Raw genomic sequence first — 16,959 nt, 5'->3', positions numbered from 1 at the left:
AGGCCAGCCATTGAACCATCTCTCTAGCCGCATGTGGGTTCTGGGAATCAAACTCAGGTTCTCATCCTTGAGCTGCAAGCACTCCTCAGCTGAAGGTCTCCTAACTTCTCTGGGCCTCAGTTTCCTCAGCTGTGCACATAGGGGAATAAATGCATCCCTACTGGGTGCAAGGAAGGTGAGGGGAGTTATGTAATACTGGGGGCCACAGAAGGGGGCTGTGTTCAGGAGAGTTAGTCGTGGGTCCTCTTCTTGCCCTGTAGGTGGTGAGTGCCCATGTGTGCTAGGGAAGCGCAGGGGAGGACCTGTCTGGGTGCTAGACTTGGGGGGCTGCTCTGCCACCTGCTAGCTCTGCCAGGGGTGATGTATGCCATGTGTACCCCAAGACTCAGCAGTGCAAATCCCCAGAACCCAAACAGGGCAAGAGTGAGGTTATAGAGGTATACTAGGCCCGCTGGCACATACAATGCTGCACACAGCCCTGAGGCCCTTGTGTGTACTGTGACCTCAAGACCACCACCACCCACAAGAAAAGACAGTGACTTTGGTGTCAGCTACTGCCCCCCCTCCAATCCTGACCTTGTCCAAACAAAGAAGCGACCTTTCACCTGGCGCCCATATCTCCCGGCATCTGGTAACTTGAGGCACTTGCCCTCTCCCCGCCCCCAGACCTGCTCCCAGACCCTGGTAACCCTGAGCCCTTCCCTCAGCCATCCCTTCTGTCCACCTTCCCCACACACCAGCCCCATGCAAGTGGCCGAGGCTGCCATGGTGATCTATACTGCAAACTCAGGTTTGTCATCCTCCACAGAGCACAATTAACATACCCACCAGTAAACACAATGTGGGCCATATTTCACCCGCACCCTAACGTGGACCACAAAGGTATTAAAATAAATAGTGGTGCTGTTAAGTGAGGCCTGGAATTTGTGGTCTGGCAAAGGTACCTCTGTACCCCACGTGCTCCCCCACACCCCATGCTCTGCTACTTTCCTGGGGCCCCAGGGTGTAAGGAGGGAAACAGGCCTCCACAGCACCTTAGCCTGCTGCCTGGGTCAGGGCTTATCACTGTGCCCTCTGCCATGCCACCCCCTGATCTACCAGCCTGAGCTATATCCCCAAACCCTTGTGCTCCTTAGGGCTCCTGGCCAGACCAAAGGAGAGGACCCTAGGTGGTATCTCCCTCTTAACTACAAAGATCTCATTCCCTGGGAGTTTGGAGGGGCCTGTGGGGTTTGCCATGCCTCTCTACCCCTTCTCCAACATCCCCCATTTCTCTCACCCTCCCCATTCCCTCATCATCCCCTTCACCTGCTCCTCACCAAACCCCATCATCTCTGCCCCTGCTGGAGCTCTGGGTTGGGGCCCAGCTCCCAACCAACAGTGCCCTCCAGACCTCTGAGACCCATGAAATGGACATAGCTGTTATCAGGGTCTTGCTGGCCTCACCCTCAGCCCACCCCAGCCATCTCCCAGGGCACATCACCATGACTTCTGTTTCTGCCATTTGCCCTCCTTCCACGGGCTCAGTTATCCCTGCAGCTATCTGATGTCAGCCCTAGAAGGCCAGGCTCTGAGAAGAGTTTGACCAGGGGCCTCCCATGGTCCTCCTTCCCTGACATTCAGGACAGGGCTATGGGTGTAGTCATCTGATTGACCAGCCCAGGGCTATCTGCCCTGCATCCCAGTGGTCTCCAGCCCCATTGCCAGACGCCATTCCCAAAGATGGAGGAAGAGGGAGGTGGTCAGTTAGCCACCTGTTTCTGGAGATGGGAGAGGCAGAGGCCTGGGTTGGGTCCAGAGGGACTCTTGAAGGCCTGGTGGCAGTCCCTTAGGGGTGGGAGGCTCAAGAGGGACAGGGTGAGCAGTGTACGCCCTTACTGTTCTCTCCCACCACCAACCTCTTGCTCCGTCCTTCCCTGTGGGTCTCCTTCCTCACCCCAGGGCCCTGGGGACTCTGTTACTCAGAAAGTGCTTGGAGCAAATAAAGTTGAGCTGCCCGGGGACCAAGTGGCTCAGATGAGTAGATAACAAGTCACTGCCATCCCCAGGGAGGGACCAGACAGGTACCCAGGGGAGCTGTAGCCAGGTGACGGAGGGATGTGCGTCACTTCACAAGGCTCAGCTGCTAGGCAGGTTCAGGAGGGGTGGATAGACTCAGGGATGAGGGACCTTGTGCACAGATGTCCTTGGAGCCTCAGGTTCTCTGAGACATAGTGACCCCCACCTTATCTTCCCCTGGTGGGCTCTCAACCACAGGTGGTCACAAATCACACCAGGTTAGCCCTAACCATGAGCACACCGCTTCTCCAGCTTCAGAGGTTTTGGTTTTTACATCAACCCTGTATGAGACAAATCACCAGTCTGCCTCAGTGGTGAAATGGGGACAGAGGGGCTAGGGAGATGGCGCAAGGACCTGAGTTTGACACCAGAATCCACGTGAAAAAGCTAGACATGGTGGTACAGCACTGGGGAGATGGAGACAGGTGGATGGATCCCCAAGGCTTGCTGGCCAAGCAGTGTAGCCTAATCAGTGTGTCCCAGGTCAGGGATAGACCCTGTCTCAAAAAACATGGTGGAGAGCTCTTGAGGGTTGACACCTGAGATGGACACGGAGGCCTGGGGAGGGGTACAGTGGATTCCAGATTCAGAATGTGAGGTCTCCTCCAGGGCTGCCCCCACTCCTCCCACCTCCAGCCTGCGGGTGCCCCAGCCACAGGTTTCCCTATCCATAACCTCTGAAGTGGGATGGGCTTCAACACAGGTACAGTCTGAGCAATGCAGACCCCTCCCCTGGGGCTCCCTCTCCACTCCTTTCACCACAGCCCCAGCTCCAGCTGGCTTCTCCTGGGGTAGGTGGAGTGGGGTGGCATCCTGAGTGCCTGGTCCAGTCTTGGCACAAGGTAGGAGCAGGGGAGGGAGGACAAAAAGCCAGGAGGAGGCCACTGACACAGGAAGTAGAGACCCAAGTCTCCCCACGGCTCACTCACTTCCACTTTTGTGGAAGGAAAAATGATGAGGATGCTGGTGTGGAAACCCAGACCTGCCCTGTGTGACCTTAGTCAGGACACTTAACTTCTCTGAGCCTCTTTGCCGCCCCCCCAACTGCCCATAAAGTAGGACGGTTGAATCAACTGGTATCAGTTTTCTTTTCTTTATTTCTTTTTTTTTCGGGGGGGGGGGTTGTTTGTTTGCTTTGTTATATTTTTTGAAACAAGGTTTTGTGTAGCATAGGCTGGTCTCAAACTTGCTGAAATTGGTCTTACATTTCTGATTCTTCTGCCTGTAACACCTGAGTGCTGGGATTACACCACCACAACCTGGTTTATATGGTGTTGTGGACTGAACCCAGGGTGTTGTTCCCCCATGTTAGGTGAGCACTCTAAGCTACATTCCCAGGCCCTGGGTGGTGTTTTAACAGTTTAGTATCTTCTGTCTAGGTAACAAAAGAAAGGAACAAACAATATGCCCACCCTGAGCCCAGAACCTTCTAGTAAGGGACTAAGGAAGTGAAAGTTCAGTTTCTTTCCCTGGGGCTGGGGCTTCATCCCTGCCTGATTTCCCAATTACCAGGATGCATGTCCCAAACAGTGAAGGTCTGGGGTGGAGGGTGGGGGTGGGGGACACAGCCTGAGAAAGTGAAAATCAAATCCAAGCCAGCCGGCAGGTGGGGCGTGAGCCCTCACCGTCCTTTGGAAATGAATCGCGTGGTGTTTTCCTGTCCAGGAGCATAATAGTCAGCAGTTATTTATGGTCGTTTCCTAGTGGGTAGGAAAGCCACAAATAAGTAAATTCGGGCAGCAGGGTACAATTATTGAGCCCAGCGCTTTATTTCCCAGCGCGTCTCCAGCCCAGGCCTATGGAGGATCGATGGTAATTTATGATGTGGCCCGTGAGGGAGGGAAAGGTGACAGGAAAGCACCTCGCTGCTCATCACCCTTCCTGGACAGCTGTGCATGCTCACAGGTGGCTCACAGGTGGCTAGTACGCCAGGGACTGCACAGGGGGGCAGTGAGACCCAGGAGGGCCAGGAGTCAGTAGCCCCCATTGGCAGAGATAGGTCAGCGGTATTGTGTCTGTGTAGTGTCCCCCCCCCCCAGTGATGGGCAGCCACCGCCTCATGCCTGGCCACAAGCTACTCATACTCATAGTTACAGAGGCAAGTATCACAAGGTTAAAATAAGGACCTGGTCACCAGTGAATCTCAGGTGGAGTTGGCAGAAGTAGAGCCTGAGACAGGGTTCCTCCTGAGCTCTTTGAGGAAGAGACGACATAGAGGAAGGGCCAGGTACAGTAGTCCAAGTGTCCAGGCCAGGGACTCAGGGCACCTGGGGATAGAGTAGTTACTACCTCTAGGTTAGTTGGTCCCAGGCTGCTGACCACTTCAAGGGGAGGGATGAGGAAGAGAATGGGGAGGTGGAGTCAGGAGCGGCTGTTTAACAGCAGCCTCTCTGACCCTGTAAGGCACAGCTGATCACATTTCATCATTCATTTGCTGATTTCATCCTGGCTCACACTCTGCCAGGTCTCCTGTCACTGTAATTTCATTCTTTGCTCTGAGGACATTAGGGTACTAAACTGGGACCTTGGTGTGGGTGGCATGGTGGTGTGAAGGAGTCGGAGTTGGGGGGAAGCCTCAAGGGACTACTGGCCCTCGGTGGGGCTGGGGTTGGTGTCTGGCTGGGGCTTGCAGGGCACCTGCTGCAAGAACATGCCCTTTCCAGTGCCTGTTCTGGAGATGGCACTGGTGAATTGAAATTCGGAGCTTGCCAGACTTGCTCCTGGGAGGATCCCACAGTGCCTCTGTAAACCCTCTCCAGAGCCCTGGGATACAGCTTCCATCACAGACAAGGAAACTGGTGTCAGAGACTTCAAGATCTATCCTGAAGCCCACCTGTCATACAGTCTTGTCCTCCAGGGAGGCAGCTGGACCTAGAGATGACAAGAGATTGCCCAAGGCATGCAGTGATCTTGGGCCAACCCTTTTTCTGCCCATTCTTTGCCAGGGCTTCAGGGTCCTCAAAAAAAAAAAAAAAAGAAAACTTTGAAAAAAAAAAAAAAAAAAAAAAACCCTGAGGATGATGAGGCCACCGAGATTCCCTCCAATATGCTCAGGTTTTAGAGACAGTGAGACAACTGTACCACCAGACACCAACTCCATGGGGTGGGGGGCAGAGGCACCATTTTTAGACCAGTGCTGGTCAGAGTTTGATTGGTAGCCTGCCTACTCTAATAGGGCACTGTCCTGGGGACCCCAAAACAGCCATCCCAGGCCAGGCTGACAGATACCCTGAAGTACTGGGAAGATGACTGACCTAGCTGGCACCATCCTTGGCCTAAATTAGGGCACAGGTGGCTTCCTGGCATGGCCCAGTGCAGGGCACCAGACCAGACCCCTAGCAATGGTGTGGAAAGCTCCCGCTTTGCTTCTCTGTTCACAAATGCCTACTCTTTGCTTGTTACTTCCTTCTGCTTGGTTCTTTAAAAAAAAAAAAAAAAAAAAAAAAAAAAACTAAGCATGGATGACTTGGTTTGGGAGAATCACTATTCCAGGCAGGTCAGGGTTCAGAGTGTGTGATCAGAATGCACTAAGCAGAGGAGCGGAGACTGGCAGGGCACTGGGATGGGCAGAGGGCGTTGACCCTACCAGGGGGGCACAGTGGAGCCCGAGAGACAAGCTGCTTCGGGCCTGCCTAGAAGCTATGAGAAGATGGAGCCTGGGGTGGCTGGAGGACCTGACTTGGGATCTAGCACAGAAGAGGAGGAAAAGGGGGGGCAGTTGAAGGCAGAGCCCATGTCTGGCCAAGACACTGGCTTTCTGTGGTTGGGCCAGCTCCCTGACCCCCATGTTCCCTTACATCCAGTCCTCCCTGTGAGTGTGCATGTGCCTACCTCATGCTGGGCATGAGCCAGGGGTGCAGAGGCAGGGATGAGCTGGTCTTCGCCACTGCATATCACCAGCCTGGGGCACCCCTGAGCTGGTAAGCAGACACAGGGACCTTCCATAGACTCTCTCAAAGCATGTTTTAGAGGATATTCTAAGCCTATGGGTTAGAATAACTTAGTCAGTTAGTAACCTCTAGCGCAAAGCAGGTTTAGTTGGTATCTCTGCTAGAGGACTTTACAGAGCCTTTAACTGCCAAAGCGGCCTGTGAACCTGCAGATCTGGGCCTGCATCCTCCACTGTCTGAACACAGACCTTTCATTCCTGGCCACTCAGGAAAAGCTATTTCCCCCTGTCCTTCAAGTTCCTGGACCTTCTTTCCACACACATTGGTCTTCTTCCAGCCTGTGGTACAGGGCAGGCTCGTCCTCTCTCCCCTGGTCTGGGTTGACCAGATGAACAGGGTCCATGTTGAGTTTTGACCAAGATGAAAAATGGGAAGGGAAGTATGGAGATCACGTCCTTCATGCAATCTAGTCCTCCTTTTATGAAATTTGCTCAGCAACTAGGAACTGGGACAAAGCCTATGACTTGGTACAGTCATCCCCTGAGCTTGGCAGAGAAGGCCAGGTTGATAGAAAGTACAGTGTAAGGGAGCCTGAGTGGACAAAGTCAAGGAGGCTGGAGACAGGGAAGGTTGCCTGGAAGAGGGAACAGTTATCAGCTGGAACTGAATCTTAGGCTCCTAGAGTGATTGTGTGTGTGTGTGTGTGTGTGTGTGTGTGCGCGCGCGCGCGCGTGTGCACAACTGGAGGCCTGAGGACAATCTTAGGCACTGCCCCTTGGGTGCTATTCAGCTTTTCTTTAAGATAGGGTCTTGCTGGGTGTGGTGGTGCACACCTTTGATCCCAGCACTTGGGAGGCAGAGGCAGGCAGATCTCTGTGAGTTCAAGTTCAAGGCCAGCCTGGTCTACATAGTGAGTTCCAGGCCAGCTGGGGCTATAGGCAGACCTTGTCTCAAAAAACAAACAAAAAACAGGGTCTTTGCTAGTCTGGAATTCACCAAGTAGGCTAAGCCAGCTGGCCAGCCCCAGGATTCTCCCCGTCTGCCTCCCCAGCACTGGGATTATAAATGTGCACATACTTGGCTTTCTAAGTGAGTTCTAGGGATCAAACACAGGTCTTCGTGTTTATGTGGCGAGCACTTTATCAACTGATTATCTTTCCAGACCAATTTTTGTTTTCAGTACTGGGGATGGAACCCAGGACCGTCACATACTAGGCAAGCACTCCACCCCTGGCTGCATCCCCGCTCCCACTCCACCCCCCAAGCCATCAAGATTTCCCCTTCCGACACTGTGTAGGCACAGCCCTCATGGTCACGTGCTTGGCATAGTCTCCCCAACAGCCCAACATGCAGGGCCAGCCACAGAATCATTTGTGTGGGGACAAGTGGCTCTGGGAAGCTGAGAACAGAGGCCCAAGACCTCTGTCTACTAAAAGCCCCAGAGTCCCACCCTTGCCACCAAACCTTGGCCTTCTTGGCCCACCATGAGGTCCACTGTGGGTCTGGATCCGAAGTACTCCCAAGGTCACAGGATGTCAGGGGCCCAGGTGTGGCTGGTACCCAGTGCCTGGCTCTGGGCTGCACCTGGAAGGCGGGGTAGCTGGCAGCTGCAGGCTCAGGATCTGTGGTACCAGGGGCCTCGTTAAGCCATAGCTGCAAGGAGGCTTGTTATTAACAGAAGTATGCAGCGCATCCTTTCCCTCCTTCCCGCTCTCCTTAAAGCAGATCCCAAGTGGAAAGGGAACGCACAATGCCAGGCGGTAAGGAAACCCTGTAGGGAAGGCTTCAAGCTGCAGGGAGAAAGGAGTAAGGGACCTCCGCCCTGCATGGATAAAATACTCTCTCCTTTTCCTTCCTCCCAGTTCAGCGGGTGCTTTAAGTCCTTTTGAAGTGTTACAACCACTTTCTCCTCTTTCAATTAACAACAAGAAAAGGAAGCTAATGGCTTCCTGAGCCTCACTGTAAATATTACAGAGTCTGGCCGCCCAGCCTGAGTGCCTGTTCCCAGCTCTCCCAGCCTGCTGAGCTTACAGGAAGGAGGGGTGGGAGACTTCCAACACACCAAAGGTCCCCTGGCTTGGGCCCTGCTGGTGCACTGAGGGGGTAGGAGGGCACCTGTCCCTGGGAGTAGGTACAGGGGGAGGGAGGAGCGCAGGAAGCACAGAGATGGGGGGGTGCTTCTGGAAGGAACTGCCTTCTGGAAGCATAACTTGGGTGATCACAGGTGTGTATGGCCTGGAGCCCCCAGCTTGTGGGTTTGAATGAGGTTATTGACAGACATCTGATGAGGACTGGCTATTTGAATGTTTGGGGTTTCTTAAAGAATCATCTGTTGTTTTTATCTTATGTTTGTCTGCATGCATGTTGTACACCTGTGTCATGCAATGCCCACGGAGGCTAGAAGAGGGCATCAGTCTCCTAGAACTGGACTTACAGACAGTTGTGAACCACCATGTGGGTGCTAGGAACCTAACCTGGGTCCTCTGCAAAAGCAGTACATACTTTTAACCACTAAACCTTCGCTCCAGCTCCAGTTTCGTTTTGTTGTGACAGGATCTCACGTAGCCCAGGATGGCCTCAAACTCAACTCTGTAACCAAGGCTGGTCTTGACTTCTTATTCTCCTGTCCCTACCTCTGGGTGCAGAGATTTCAGGCATGCAGTGACACCAGGTAGGATTGGCTCTTTGGACACAGTAGCTGGAGTGGGTGCTGGCAGATCCCAAGTGCACTGGATTCCTGGCACCAGCAGAGGAGCTGAGGAGGGAGTAAATCATGGGAGGCCTGGGACTTCTGTTACTCCCTCAGCTTTCTTCCTGGAGAGGCTCCAGATGTGCCTACCCCTCAGGTGCCTGTGAGCCATTAAGACACAGGGTTAATAAAAACTTGCTTCAGAATTCACTCAAGAGCCACAGTAGAGATGCTCAGTTAGTAAAATGTGCCCCCCCACAAGCACAGGGCCTTGGGTTCGAGCCTTAGCACCCACATATAAAACCAGATGCAGCATTGCGTGCTTGTAATCCCAGTGCTGGGAGACTGAGACAGGCAGGTTTGTGGGGTTTGCTGGTCAGCTAAGCAGCCTAAGCCTAGTGGGTGGGTTCCAGGTCAAGTTGAGAAACCCTGTCTGAAAACAAAGGTCCATAGCTTTTGAAAAATAACACCTGAGGTTGATCTCTGGCCCTCACACATCTGTACACAACCATGCCCATCAGCACACACATGCACCTACATATATCCACTTACATCCACAAACAAATAAATGAAAAGAGCTACAATATGTAAGGCCACACATGGTGGTAAACAGCCGTAATCAAAGCACTCAGGAGGCAAAGAAGTCTTGTGAGTTTGAGGCCAGTCTGGTCTACATAGTGAGTTCCAGGCCAGTCAGGGCTGGATAGTGAGACCTTGTCTCAAAAAAAGAAAGACAGTTGGATTCAGTGGCATACACCTTTAATCCCAGCACTTGGGAGGCAGAGGCAGGTGGACTTCCGTGAGACTGAAGCCAGCCTGGCTACATAGTGAATTCCAGGTCAGCTGGGGCTACAGGGAGAGCCTGTCCCAAAAACAACAACAACGTCAACAAAAATCAGTGTGTGGATGTTAGGCCAAGTCTATAACTGTGGGACATGTGCACCCAAGAGGTGTGAACAGGGAGTCTGAGGGGCCAGAAAAAGGCACCATGGTTGGGTAGGTGGGGTCAAGAAGCCACTGTTTTGCTAGCAAAAGCGGGCCAGTTTCCAGAAACAGGTTCTGACCTTGGCCGCTGGCACCAGACTCATCATCACAGCTCCTCAGACCTGTCACAGACCCTCCTGGGGTCGAGGTACAGCGAGACCTCTGGGTGGGGCTGGGCCATCAGGGCAGCCTCTGCACATTGGAGAGGCAGCAGCTGCCCAGTGGGCTAGGGTCTCTCTAGTCCCATCCTTTAGACCCAGTCACTCTGCCTCTCCCCGAGAACAAAGGAGCAAGCCTGGGCAAGTCCTCTATGCCCATCTCCAGGCACACAGAGGCTCAGGAGTCCAGATGGGTGACAGCTGCCCTTGGCTAGCCATGCTTGGCACCCACTCACAGCTCCTGCCACCCTTGCTCAGAGGCTTCAAAGTCCCAGGAGTGTTCTGGGCAGCTGGGGCCTCTTTAGTATCTCCTTGCTCTCGTCTCTCCACTGCCTGAAGGATGCTGGTAGCCCCCCTGGCAGCTGGTCTGGGCATTCCTGCAGTGTTGGGGGGCCAGCACCCTAGAGACTGGGAACCTTCCTCCTCTCTAGCTTTGGCACATGCAGGGCCATCCAAGAGAGGACATAACCCTGGCAGGGCAGATGTCTGTTCTTCATGCCTGATGTGGCCTCCCAACGCCAGCACCAGGGAGTAGGAATGAGCTTCTGGGCTACCTGTGACCATAGCTGCCCACACATGAAAGGAGACATGCCTGTGGCAGAAGCCTTGCCCTGTGCTTTTCTCCAAAGCAGCTCTGTCCCAAACAGCACCTGGCTATCCTCTGACCTTCACACACATGCACACACACACATATGCACACACAGGCACCCAAACACATACACACACACCCCTGGGACCCTATTCCTGTTGGCCTCCCTGTGGTGGGTGTATCTGTTTCTACAGGCGGGGACTGGCGGTGGTCCAGTGTGTGGGCCCCCACAATCACCCACAGATTGGCTGGCACACATGTACCAGTCCCTGAAAATCTGGCTTTTATCAAGATGCAGTCTAATTAGCAGGACGCAGGCTGGGAGGGTTCGCACTGCCTAAGCAGGCTTTCACCTCACCCCCTCACACCTCACTGCTCCTCAGGTGCCATATGGCTGTGCTAGGCCAGGCCTGGAGTGACGAGAAGAGGCAGAGAAAGGGGCCTGGCTCCCAGCTGCCCCACGTACTACAGCTCCTCCAGCCTATACTGTGCTCCCACTGACTGGCACTGCCGAGAGCTGAGGCCAGGCTGAGGAACCACAGAAGACATTGGCCTTCTTTGGTGCTCCTGGGATCACTCAGCTGCTCTTCAGCAAGGAAAAGGATTAGCACCCACTAGCTACCCAGGCATATCTTCAGGGAGTAGAACCTGGGAGGCCTCTTGAGTCAACCCCTTCCCAGCGACCCCACTGTTCACTGCCCCCAGCCCAGTCCCCCAGCCCCAGCCCCTCCAGTTCTTTACACATAGCCAGAGTGATTTGTCTAAATTTCGAGTCAGGTCATGCTCCTCCCTGCCTGGGCACCCCTTGCTGGCTCCCTGTTGCCTTTGGTTTGAACAGCAGGTCCCTCAGACTACCAATAGGCCAGATACCCATGCCTCACACCAGCTCCAATCACTGCCTTCTACTGGTCCAGAGCTTTGCTACACCAGCTTTCTACAAGCCTTTGTACATGCTGTTCCTTCTGCCTCAAACATTCTTCCTACCTCACTCTCAACCATGACCTTATCTCGGAGCAGTCTAGATTCTTCCTGCCCTGTGGCCCTAGTGCACAGCATTCCACCCCTGAGGGAATGTGACTATGGCAGCCCTAGGTCCCACTAGCACAGAGGAGTTATTACCATTGGTGATGAGGGGGGAAAGGAGCAGGCCCTGTGGCTGGCTATGCTCGCGGGGTAAGTCAACAGCCTTGGAACGAAGTCTGGGTTTGATAATAGCCTTTTCATCTAGAAAGGTCGGACATGGATGCTGGCCACAGCTTGGAAGTCCAAACAAAAGCAAACCCTGTTCTCCCAGCTTGCTCCAGCTCTGACCTGCTGGCTATGATGGGAACTCTGCCCTCTGAGCCATAGGGGCAGCCCTGCCCAGGGAGTGGGTGACATGGTATCATTTCAAACACGCTCAGCTAAATAGCCAGCCACAAAGCCCACCTGCGTTTGTACAGAACATACCAGGCATCTGATTAATACCAGGCACATAAAACTATGTCTCTAAGAGCCAGAGGTTGAAACAAAACAGGAGAGCTAATTGCTAATACAAGAATTAATATCAGTAAGCGCTGATCTTGAAGGCAGCATGAACAGCAAAGCTGAGGGCCTGATCAGCTTCGGCAGCAGAAGTTAGATAGGTGTCCACAGTGTGCTGTCATGCGCGTGTCAGGAGAGCCTGAGGATGCCCGAACCGTAGGACAGTATAGTCTTCTCCAGAAAGCTCTCTGGGACCTGTCTTCTTTCCCCAGGCTGGGCATGGTATGTGCCTCACGCTATAGTCTCTGCTAGCCACTGACCTCCCCACAGGACTAAGATGTCGTGGAGGATGGGGATCCTCTGGTCCCCAATGTGTTGTACCATGGATCATGACTGGACTCAGGGTTTGTTAGTTGGAGATGGATGAAGAGATGGAAGGATGGAAAATGGATGGTTGAATAGATAGATGGATAGAGATTATTGGAGCGATAGATGGGAGGAAAATGGATGGTTGGACAGATGGATAGATAGGAGAGATGGCTAGATGGGTAGAGAAATGAATGGAGGGATTGATGGATAGGGAGGTAGATGGATGGAGGGATGGACAGATGGGTGGTTGAAGAGAAATGGATGGATGGATGGATGGATGGATGGATGGATGAGAGGGAGATGTGTGGAAGGATGGAGTAAATGGAGGGAGAAAGGGGTGAGGGCATGAGGCAGTCTTGGGAGGAACACAGGGCCTTGAGCTATGGTTTGCCTGAATGCAGTCCTGCTTCACTGAGTCCTGGTGTGGTATGGAGAGAAGGTAACTAGCCTGGAATTTGGGGCCCTGGTTCTCCTGAGGGTGGAATGCTCCTGTAAAGCCCCTCCTCTTCTCAATCTGTGCAGTGCTGCAGTCCTCCCTACCCCACCAGCCAGGCTCAGGCTCAGGGGAGATGGCAATACAGAGATATTGGAAAAGATACTGCATGTGGCTCCCTGCTAGACAGTGGTACATGGGCAGATCACACCATAATGTAAAGGACAGACAGGAGCTGGGGACTGGCACTTGGCTGTTCTCTTTCTCTTGCCAATACTTTATTTTAGTTGTTGGTAACAAAAGTAACTGTGTGACACTTTTTTTTTTTTTTTTTTTTTAAAAAAAAAAAAAAAAAAAAAAAAAAAAAAAAAAAAAAAACTTGACACATGGAAACTTTTACTGGGTAGACTGGGAAAAAAAAGGTTCATTGATTCAGAGACCAGACCTGAGCCATGGGCACAGGGAAAGCCCAGGTGAGAGGGGCTCAGCCAGCTGCCTTTGGGCCTAAGGAGATTCCATTCCTGGCCTCCAGGGGCTCAACAGATTCCTTCTGCCCTTGACTAACCCACCTGACAGCACAGAAAGTAACTGGGCTGGCCTGCTTCCCCTCAGTCTAGCAGGGCTCTGGGGCAGGTGCTTGCCAACAGGCACATTTACATATTTCTTCCAGGGCCACTTGGTGCAATCACTGCAGGTGGGCCACTAATGGCCGTCATTATGCACCCACATGTGGTAAGGGCCACCATACCACACCACCTGAGCTCATACCAGCCAACCACTGCCCTCCAGGCTTGCTGGGAAAGCCAGAGCATACCCCAGACATGGGAGGCCCCCTCACCATGGAGGAGACCTCTGCTAAGCTTTCTGTCCACATATCAGGAGTCCCCAGGAGGCTCTAAGGACGGAGGGAAGATGGGTATGCAAGGCAAAAGGGAAGGCTCACCACAGCCTCACTCAGACTCTTGGTTTTCTCAATGAGAAACCGGAGTGAGGAAGGTGTTGGATGCATAAGAAATTATGTACCTACTGTGTGCATGGCATTGAGCCAGGCACTGGGACATCCAGCCTCAAATTTTCCCTCTGTGTCATTTCACCCAATTACATCATAGCCATTGTAACTGTGGAACCACATGGAGAGGGAAGGTACCCATTACAGGAAGGGAGGGACGGCATGTGAGAGGGTCCACCTCACAGGAGGGGAACAGAGCAGGGAAAGGCCCACCTACCACATGCGTTCATGCTATAAATGTATTTGCATGTGCATTCATGTCAGTCTGTGTATTCATGTGTCTATGAATAAACATGTTCTGTGTATCCATGCATGCCCATGAATGTGTGTTCATGTGTGTTCCTCGATACAAATGTGTGGATGTCAAGGTGCATGCATCTGACCATGTGTTTGTCCACATGTCTAAGTGTGTATGTGTGCCTATGTGCTCATTTTCATGTGTGGGCTGATTTGTACTTGGGTGTATACACTTGGGCGTTCATGTTTGCCTGTCAGGGTTTTTGTTTCCTTTGTTTTTGAGACAGGGTCTCCCTGTAGCCCCAGCTGGCCTGGAACTCACTCTGTAGATCAGGCTGGCCTTGAACTCACAGAGAGCTCTGCCTGCCTCTGCCTCCCGAGTGCTGGGGTTAAAGGCATGTGCCACCATGCCCGGCTGGGTAAGTCTGGTTTTATGCATGTTTGTTCATGTGCCTGCAATGGTGTCAACATGTGCATGGCCATATGAATTAATCTCACTGGCGGCATTATAAGGTCATGTAGGAGGTGGGGGCTGCAACTGGTGAGCTGGGTCAACCAGAGGGGCGCCTTGAGGATGGTCAGACCAGTGCTGCCTGGCTCCTGAGACCTGGGGGAGCCTGAGGTAAGCACGCTGAGGCCAGTGGAGTGAATCTGCCTTCTTCCTGGACCCAGAATTTCAAAAGCAGAAATTGGTATTTTGTGTGTCTATGGTTGGAGCTCCAGGCTCCCAGGATGCACCCACCGTCCTCAGTGTGTGTGAAGACCCAGCCACCTGCCCCCACCCCCAGCAGTACTAAACAGTTTCCTTGGCCTGGCCAGGGAGGCAGATGACCTCATTGGACTCTTTCCATCTCTCGCTTTCATAGAGAAATTACAATTTATAATTGGATGAAATCACGCGGGTGGTAATAGCAATAAGGGCTTAGGCTGCAGCCATCGCTGCTGCTTCATGCAGGAACAGGCCTGTCTTTGCCCCTGCCCAACCCCACCCTGCACCTGCCTGGGGCTGTGCCCACTTGCCTGCTTGCACCCGCATCCCTGATTGGTCCTGGCTATTTTGAGTTGCTGTCGGGCCCTGCTAGCTCTCTAGCTTCCTGGGGATCCTGAACAGCACCCCTACCCCCACAGCCCCTTCATGTCCTGACCATATCTTCTCTTCTTCCCATGTGTTTCCTGTGGCGGGGCAAGCCCATGGGCAGCCCCCTCTGCTCGGGCATGGGCTTATTAAACAGGCACATTAGATGAGCCTGCTGAGATACAGAGTGGTTCTCGAATCAGCCACCTTCAGCCCTACAAAGGAAAGTGCCCAGATGCAGCGGAGCCCATCTGGATCCCATTTCAATCCAGAGCCAGGTTCTCAGATGTGTCATAAAAGCCCCTTTCCACAGAGGGGCTCTGGCAGGGGAATGCAGATACCAGGGCTGGGCCTTCAGGGCTGGCTGCTAATGAGAGGGAGGGGACAGCTTTGTTTTGTTTTGTATTCCTGGGAGCAGCCTGGAGCTGGAGCCTCGGCAGAAGGAGGGCAGCAGGGTAGGGAGGTCTGGGCTGCCTAAGAGATGGGTTGGAGAAGGAGAGAGGCCAGGACACTGAGACCCAACTTCCTGGGCCCCTAGTGATCCAGAGAAGCTGAGCTGGCTCTGGAAGCCAGGGCCAGGATGGCTCAGTTGGAGTCTTCAAATAACATTTAGAAGGGGAGCAGGTCGGGGGCAGGGGAAATTGGCGGGGGGGGGGGATGCGAGGCCAGGAGCACCCCAAACAACAACAGCAACTTCTTTTCAGTTTTTGTTTTGTTTTGAGACAGGATCTTACTATGTAGCCCTGGAACTTGCTATGTAGACCAGAATGGCCTTGATCTCACAGAGATCTGCCTGGAATAAAGGCATGTGCTATCATGCAAACTGCTTTAATTACATTTGTTTATTTACTCTGTGTGTGTGTGTGTGTGTGTGTGTGTGTGTGTGTACCACAGCACACATGTGGAGGCTAGAAAACAACTTGTGAAAATTGATTCGCTCTTTCCACCATGTGGGCTCCTGGGGACTGAACACAGGTTGCCAGCCTTGGTGGCAGGCATCTGTACCCACTGAGCTATCTCACTGGCCTCCAAACTTCACTTTTCTCTGCCTAGTCCTTCCTCAGGATAGGGAAGAGAGGTGGCTGCAAAGAGGGAGGCAGAGCCACTCTTTATCTGAATTTGACAAGTCACAAGGGGTGGGGACATTCATCTCAGCCCTTGCCAGGCTTGCAGGGAGGTGGAAGTTGTTCAAAGAAAAGGAATCTGGGGCTGGGGATGGCCCAGAAGTGCAGCGCGCTTGCATGTGTGAAGCCCTGGGTTTGATCAGTGCTGCAAACCAAAGCCAAAACTATGGTAGACATGGTGGCGCACACCTTTACTCCCAGCACTGGGGAGGAAGAGGCAGGGGGATCTCTGGGAGTTTGAGGCCAGCCTGGTCTACATATCAAGTTCTAGGCCAGCCAAGGCTTCATAGTGAGACCCTGTCTCAAACAAAACAAAACCAGACTGTAAAGGGATGAGAAGCCTAGCTGCTGGGCTGTGGCCATGGCTGCCTGGTGCCACTTATCCCTGCGGGGATACTCATTTCCTTGGGGTTGATCACTCCTGTTGCTGTTAACAGGTGAAGAAGCAAGGAGGGGGTGAAAAGGACTCCACTCTGGACAGCCCAGCCCAGGAGCCGAAGCAGGAATAGCCCACCCTCCCACCTCTCCAGCTCTAGAAGCTTCTCTACAAACAAAAGCAGCCAAGCAGACCTACCCCTGCCCCCCAGGCGGCTTCCTAAAGTTGGGGGGGCACGCGGGCCTGACAGCTCAGCAGTGCGAGGCAAGGCGGCTGCAGCCCATGGTGAACATCTGAACTCCTTGGAGGGTAACAGCGCCCCCAGACACCCACCGCCTGAGTGGCAGGAATAGCGATTCTTTGGACAGTGGCTCTCTCTCAGCTCTGTCACGCAAGAGCGCTCTCTGCACTGAGCCCATTCTGCCAAGTGACTTAAAGGGATTTTAAAAAGGAAAAAAAAAAAACAACCTTGGAAAAAAAAAAGGGGGAACACCCCCACAAGAG

The 16,959-nt window shown here is 53.1% G+C and overlaps 2 protein-coding genes across 4 annotated transcripts in view; one reads left to right on the top strand and one right to left on the bottom strand.

Moving 5' to 3' along the window:
- Macrod1 (mono-ADP ribosylhydrolase 1) overlaps positions 1-16,959 on the bottom strand; it is a 162,195-nt gene that overhangs the window by 83,217 nt on the left and 62,019 nt on the right. The window lies entirely within an intron of this gene.
- Positions 1-16,959, top strand: part of Flrt1 (fibronectin leucine rich transmembrane protein 1) — an 81,256-nt gene that overhangs the window by 48,298 nt on the left and 15,999 nt on the right. The window lies entirely within an intron of this gene.

Source organism: Nannospalax galili, unplaced genomic scaffold (genome assembly GCF_000622305.1).
Source record: "Nannospalax galili isolate Female #2095 unplaced genomic scaffold, S.galili_v1.0 scaffold1659, whole genome shotgun sequence".
Lineage (NCBI taxonomy): Eukaryota > Metazoa > Chordata > Mammalia > Rodentia > Spalacidae > Nannospalax > Nannospalax galili.
Note: the sequence above shows the minus strand (reverse complement) of the source record. Positions and strands in the feature narration are given on the sequence as shown.